This window comes from Oncorhynchus keta, unplaced genomic scaffold, assembly GCF_023373465.1.
Source record: "Oncorhynchus keta strain PuntledgeMale-10-30-2019 unplaced genomic scaffold, Oket_V2 Un_contig_18392_pilon_pilon, whole genome shotgun sequence".
In the NCBI taxonomy this organism is placed as follows: Eukaryota; Metazoa; Chordata; class Actinopteri; order Salmoniformes; family Salmonidae; genus Oncorhynchus; species Oncorhynchus keta.
The window spans coordinates 1-7,500 of NW_026280893.1; the positions used below are offsets into that span (position 1 = coordinate 1).

Below are 7,500 nucleotides of genomic sequence, written 5' to 3' on the forward strand. Positions count from 1 at the left end.
GTACAGTGTAACTAACAGTACAGTGTGTAACTAACAGTACAGTGTAACTAACAGTACAGTGTGTAAAACTAACAGTACTGCACAGTGTGTAACTAGCAGTACAGTGTGTAACTAACAGTACTGTACAGTGTGTAACTAACAGTACAGTGTGTAACTAGCAGTACTGTACAGTGTGTAACTAACAGTACAGTGTGTAACTAACAGTACTGCACAGTGTGTAACTAGCAGTACAGTGTGTAACTAACAGTACAGTGTGTAACTAACAGTACAGTGTGTAACTAGCAGTACTGTACAGTGTGTAACTAACAGTACAGTGTGTAACTAGCAGTACTGCACAGTGTGTGGAGTTGTGTTCCTTACCGGGAGGTTGCATGGCTTCCCGTTCACCTTCACACACAGATTGGGCGGAAAGTGGTCTTCCTGAGGACAACTCGTCTCAGAGAGACAAAACCTGCACACACACACACACACACACAGGTGGATTGTATTTATCATCATTAGTCATTTAGGTCAACATTGGATCATTCAGAGATCCTCACTGAACTTCTGAGAGAGTTTGCTGCACTGAAAGGGGCTGAATAATTTGCACGCCCAATTTTTTCAGTTTTTGATTTGTTAAAAAGTTTGAAATATCCATAAATGTCGTTCCACTTCATGATTGTGTCCCACTTGTTGTTGATTCTTCACAAAAAATACAGTTTTATATCTTTATGTTTGAAGCCTGAAATGTGGCAAAAGGTCGCAAAGTTCAAGGGGGCGAATACTTTTGCAAGGCACTGTATGTTTCCACCCCCTAAGACAGATGTCAGGGTTATGTTTCCACTCCCTAACCCCTCCGTCAGGGTTATGTTTCTACCCCCTAAGACAGATGTCAGGGTTATGTTTCTACCCCCTAAGACAGATGTCAGGGTTATGTTTCTACCCCCTAAGACAGATGTCAGGGTTATGTTTCTACCCCCTAAGACAGATGTCAGGGTTATGTTTCTATCCCCTAAGACAGATGTCAGGGTTATGTTTCCATCCCCTAAGACAGATGTCAGGGTTATGTTTCTACCCCCTAAGACAGATGTCAGGGTTATGTTTCCATCCCCTAAGACAGATGTCAGGGTTATGTTTCTACCCCCTAAGACAGATGTCAGGGTTATGTTTCTACCCCCTAAGACAGATGTCAGGGTTATGTTTCTACCCCCTAAGACAGATATCAGGGTTATGTTTCTACCCCCTAAGACAGATATCAGGGTTATGTTTCTACCCCCTAAGACAGATGTCAGGGTTATGTTTCTACCCCCTAAGACAGATGTCAGGGTTATGTTTCTACCCCCTAAGACAGATGTCAGGGTTATGTTTCTACCCCCTAAGACAGATATCAGGGTTATGTTTCTACCCCCTAAGACAGATGTCAGGGTTATGTTTCTACCCCCTAAGACAGATGTCAGGGTTATGTTTCTACCCCCTAAGACAGATGTCAGGGTTATGTTTCTATCCCCTAAGACAGATGTCAGGGTTATGTTTCTACCCCCTAAGACAGATGTCAGGGTTATGTTTCTACCCCTAAGACAGATGTCAGGGTTATGTTTCTACCCCCTAAGACAGATGTCAGGGTTATGTTTCTACCCCCTAAGACAGATGTCAGGGTTATGTTTCCACTCCCTAAGACAGATGTCAGGGTTATGTTTCCATCGCCTAAAACAGATGTCAGGGTTATGTTTCCACCCCTAACCCCTCCCTAAGACAGATGTCAGGGTTATGTTTCCATCCTCATTGCAACCAACATTTTTCAAAATAATTTTGCCTTCTGATGGAAATTATCTTCGGAACATTTTAGTACGGCAATTTTACCTGACAATGAGCAATTTATTTAAAAAATATATATATTTGTATTTTTCTCCCCAATTCCGTGGTATCCAATTGGTAGTTAGTCTCGTCTCATCCAGAATCTCACCCAGAATCTCTACTGGCACAGCTAGCACTGAGACGCAGAGCCTTAGACCACAGCTAGCACTGAGACGCAGAGCCTTAGACCACAGCTAGCACTGAGACGCAGAGCCTTAGACCACAGCTAGCACTGAGACGCAGAGCCTTAGACCACAGCTAGCACTGAGACGCAGAGCCTTAGACCACAGCTAGCACTGAGACGCAGAGCCTTAGACCACAGCTAGCACTGAGATGCAGAGCCTTAGACCACAGCTAGCACTGAGACGCAGAGCCTTAGACCACAGCTAGCACTGAGAACAGCCATGTCCTCTGTCTAGTATAAATCATGGTAACAGTCACTTCCTCTGTCTAGTATAAATCATGGTAACAGTCACTTCCTCTGTCTAGTATAAATCATGGTAACAGACACTTCCTCTGTCTAGTATAAATCATGGTAACAGTCACTTCCTCTGTCTAGTATAAATCATGGTAACAGTCACTTCCTCTGTCTAGTATAAATCATGGTAACAGTCACTTCCTCTGTCTAGTATAAATCATGGTAACAGTCACTTCCTCTGCCATGTCCTCTGTCTAGTATAAATCATGGTAACAGTCACTTCCTCTGCCATTTCCTCTGTCTAGTATAAATCATGGTAACAGTCACTTCTCTGCCATTTCCTCTGTCTAGTATAAATCATGGTAACAGTCACTTCCTCTGCCATTTCCTCTGTCTAGTATAAATCATGGTAACAGTCACTTCCCTCTGCCATTTCCTCTGTCTAGTATAAATCATGGTAACAGTCACTTCCTCTGCCATTTCCTCTGTCTAGTATAAATCATGGTAACAGTCACTTCCTCTGCCATGTCCTCTGTCTAGTATAAATCATGGTAACAGTCACTTCCTCTGCCATGTCCTCTGTCTAGTATAAATCATGGTAACAGTCACTTCCTCTGCCATGTCCTCTGTCTAGTATAAATCATGGTAACAGTCACTTCCTCTGCCATTTCCTCTGTCTAGTATAAATCATGTTAACAGCCATTTCCTCTGTCTAGTATAAATCATGGTAACAGTCACTTCCTCTGTCTAGTATAAATCATGGTAACAGTCACTTCCTCTGTCTAGTATAAATCATGGTAACAGTCACTTCCTCTGTCTAGTATAAATCATGGTAACAGTCACTTCCTCTGTCTAGTATAAATCATGGTAACAGTCACTTCCTCTGTCTAGTATAAATCATGGTAACAGACACTTCCTCTGTCTAGTATAAATCATGGTAACAGTCACTTCCTCTGTCTAGTATAAATCATGGTAACAGTCACTTCCCTCTGTCTAGTATAAATCATGGTAACGGTCACTTCCTCTGTCTAGTATAAATCATGGTAACGGTCACTTCCTCTGTCTAGTATAAATCATGGTAACAGTCACTTCCTCTGCCATGTCCTCTGTCTAGTATAAATCATGGTAACAGTCACTTCCTCTGCCATGTCCTCTGTCTAGTATAAATCATGGTAACAGTCACTTCCTCTGCCATTTCCTCTGTCTAGTATAAATCATGGTAACAGTCACTTCCTCTGCCATTTCCTCTGTCTAGTATAAATCATGGTAACAGTCACTTCCTCTGCCATTTCCTCTGTCTAGTATAAATCATGGTAACAGTCACTTCCTCTGCCATTTCCTCTGTCTAGTATAAATCATGGTAACAGTCACTTCCTCTGCCATTTCCTCTGTCTAGTATAAATCATGGTAACAGTCACTTCCTCTGCCATGTCCTCTGTCTAGTATAAATCATGGTAACAGTCACTTCCTCTGCCATGTCCTCTGTCTAGTATAAATCATGGTAACAGTCACTTCCTCTGCCATTTCCTCTGTCTAGTATAAATCATGTTAACAGCCATTTCCTCTGTCTAGTATAAATCATGGTAACAGTCACTTCCTCTGTCTAGTATAAATCATGGTAACAGTCACTTCCTCTGTCTAGTATAAATCATGGTAACAGTCACTTCCTCTGTCTAGTATAAATCATGGTAACAGTCACTTCCTCTGTCTAGTATAAATCATGGTAACAGTCACTTCCTCTGTCTAGTATAAATCATGGTAACAGTCACTTCCTCTGTCTAGTATAAATCATGGTAACAGTCACTTCCTCTGTCTAGTATAAATCATGGTAACAGTCACTTCCTCTGTCTAGTATAAATCATGGTAACAGTCACTTCCTCTGTCTAGTATAAATCATGGTAACGGTCACTTCCTCTGTCTAGTATAAATCATGGTAACAGTCACTTCCTCTGCCATGTCCTCTGTCTAGTATAAATCATGGTAACAGTCACTTCCTCTGTCTAGTATAAATCATGGTAACAGTCACTTCCTCTGTCTAGTATAAATCATGGTAACAGTCACTTCCTCTGCCATTTCCTCTGTCTAGTATAAATCATGGTAACAGTCACTTCCTCTGCCATTTCCTCTGTCTAGTATAAATCATGGTAACAGTCACTTCCTCTGCCATTTCCTCTGTCTAGTATAAATCATGGTAACAGTCACTTCCTCTGCCATGTCCTCTGTCTAGTATAAATCATGTTAACAGTCACTTCCTCTGTCTAGTATAAATCATGGTAACAGTCACTTCCTCTGCCATGTCCTCTGTCTAGTATAAATCATGGTAACAGCCATTTCCTCTGTCTAGTATAAATCATGTTAACAGTCACTTCCTCTGTCTAGTATAAATCATGGTAACAGTCACTTCCTCTGTCTAGTATAAATCATGGTAACAGTCACTTCCTCTGTCTAGTATAAATCATGGTAACAGTCACTTCCTCTGTCTAGTATAAATCATGGTAACAGTCACTTCCTCTGTCTAGTATAAATCATGGTAACAGTCACTTCCTCTGTCTAGTATAAATCATGGTAACAGTCACTTCCTCTGTCTAGTATAAATCATGGTAACAGTCACTTCCTCTGTCTAGTATAAATCATGGTAACAGTCACTTCCTGTCTAGTATAAATCATGGTAACAGTCACTTCCTCTGTCTAGTATAAATCATGGTAACAGTCACTTCCTCTGTCTAGTATAAATCATGGTAACAGTCACTTCCTCTGTCTAGTATAAATCATGGTAACAGTCACTTCCTCTGTCTAGTATAAATCATGGTAACAGCCATTTCCTCTGTCTAGTATAAATCATGGTAACAGTCACTTCCTCTGTCTAGTATAAATCATGGTAACAGTCACTTCCTCTGTCTAGTATAAATCATGGTAACAGTCACTTCCTCTGCCATGTCCTCTGTCTAGTATAAATCATGGTAACAGTCACTTCCTCTGTCTAGTATAAATCATGGTAACAGTCACTTCCTCTGCCATGTCCTCTGTCTAGTATAAATCATGGTAACAGTCACTTCCTCTGCCATTTCCTCTGTCTAGTATAAATCATGTTAACAGCCATTTCCTCTGTCTAGTATAAATCATGGTAACAGTCACTTCCTCTGTCTAGTATAAATCATGGTAACAGTCACTTCCTCTGTCTAGTATAAATCATGGTAACAGTCACTTCCTCTGTCTAGTATAAATCATGGTAACAGTCACTTCCTCTGTCTAGTATAAATCATGGTAACAGTCACTTCCTCTGTCTAGTATAAATCATGGTAACAGTCACTTCCTCTGTCTAGTATAAATCATGGTAACAGTCACTTCCTCTGTCTAGTATAAATCATGGTAACAGTCACTTCCTCTGTCTAGTATAAATCATGGTAACAGTCACTTCCTCTGTCTAGTATAAATCATGGTAACAGTCACTTCCTCTGTCTAGTATAAATCATGGTAACAGTCACTTCCTGTCTAGTATAAATCATGGTAACAGTCACTTCCTCTGTCTAGTATAAATCATGGTAACAGTCACTTCCTCTGTCTAGTATAAATCATGTTAACAGCCAGTTCCTCTGTCTAGTATAAATCATGGTAACAGTCACTTCCTCTGTCTAGTATAAATCATGGTAACAGCCATTTCCTCTGTCTAGTATAAATCATGGTAACAGTCACTTCCTCTGTCTAGTATAAATCATGGTAACAGTCACTTCCTCTGTCTAGTATAAATCATGGTAACAGTCACTTCCTCTGCCATGTCCTCTGTCTAGTATAAATCATGGTAACAGTCACTTCCTCTGTCTAGTATAAATCATGGTAACAGTCACTTCCTCTGCCATGTCCTCTGTCTAGTATAAATCATGGTAACAGTCACTTCCTCTGTCTAGTATAAATCATGGTAACAGTAATTTCAATTTTCAGCCATTTCCTCTGTCTAGTATAAATAATGGTAACAGCCACATAGTGGTTGTAGTATAGTGGGAGGATATATATTGATCAGGACCTACATAGTGGTTGTAGTATAGTGGGAGGATATATATTGATCAGGATATATATTAATCAGGACCTACATAGTGGTTGTAGTATAGTGGGAGGATATATATTGATCAGGACCTACATAGTGGTTGTAGTATAGTGGGAGGATATATATTGATCAGGACCTACATAGTGGTTGTAGTATAGTGGGAGGATATATATTGATCAGGACCTACATAATGGTTGTTGTATAGTGGGAGGATATATATTGATCAGGACCTACATAGTGGTTGTAGTATAGTGGGAGGATATATATTGATCAGGACCTACATAGTGGTTGTAGTATAGTGGGAGGATATATATTGATCAGGACCTACATAGTGGTTGTAGTATAGTGGGAGGATATATATTGATCAGGATATATATTAATCAGGACCTACATAGTGGTTGTAGTATAGTGGGAGGATATATATTGATCAGGACCTACATAGTGGTTGTAGTATAGTGGGAGGATATATATTGATCAGGACCTACATAGTGGTTGTAGTATAGTGGGAGGATATATATTGATCAGGACCTACATAATGGTTGTTGTATAGTGGGAGGATATATATTGATCAGGACCTACATAGTGGTTGTAGTATAGTGGGAGGATATACATTGATCAGGACCTACATAGTGGTTGTAGTATAGTGGGAGGATATATATTGATCAGGATATATATTAATCAGGACCTACATAGTGGTTGTAGTATAGTGGGAGGATATATATTAATCAGGACCTACATAGTGGTTGTTGTATAGTGGGAGGATATATATTGATCAGGACCTACATAGTGGTTGTAGTATAGTGGGAGGATATATATTGATCAGGATATATATTGATCAGTATGTATATTAATCAGGACCTACATAGTGGTTGTAGTATAGTGGGAGGATATATATTGATCAGGACCTACATAGTGGTTGTAGTATAGTGGGAGGATATATATTGATCAGGACCTACATAGTGGTTGTTGTATAGTGGGAGGATATATATTGATCAGGACCTACATAGTGGTTGTAGTATAGTGGGAGGATATATATTGATCAGGACCTACATAGTGGTTGTAGTATAGTGGGAGGATATATATTGATCAGGACCTACATAGTGGTTGTTGTATAGTGGGAGGATATATATTGATCAGGACCTACATAGTGGTTGTAGTATAGTGGGAGGATATACATTGATCAGGACCTACATAGTGGTTGTTGTAT

General features: G+C 39.9%; 1 long non-coding RNA gene across 1 annotated transcript in view; it reads right to left on the reverse strand.

Annotated features, from left to right (window-relative positions):
* Positions 1-359: 359 nt before the first annotated feature.
* LOC127920109 (uncharacterized) overlaps positions 360-7,500 on the reverse strand; it is an 8,689-nt gene continuing 1,548 nt past the window's right edge. The window contains exon 3 of the long non-coding RNA XR_008105122.1: positions 360-451. This is a non-coding gene — a long non-coding RNA (uncharacterized LOC127920109). The remainder of the gene's footprint in view (positions 452-7,500) is intronic.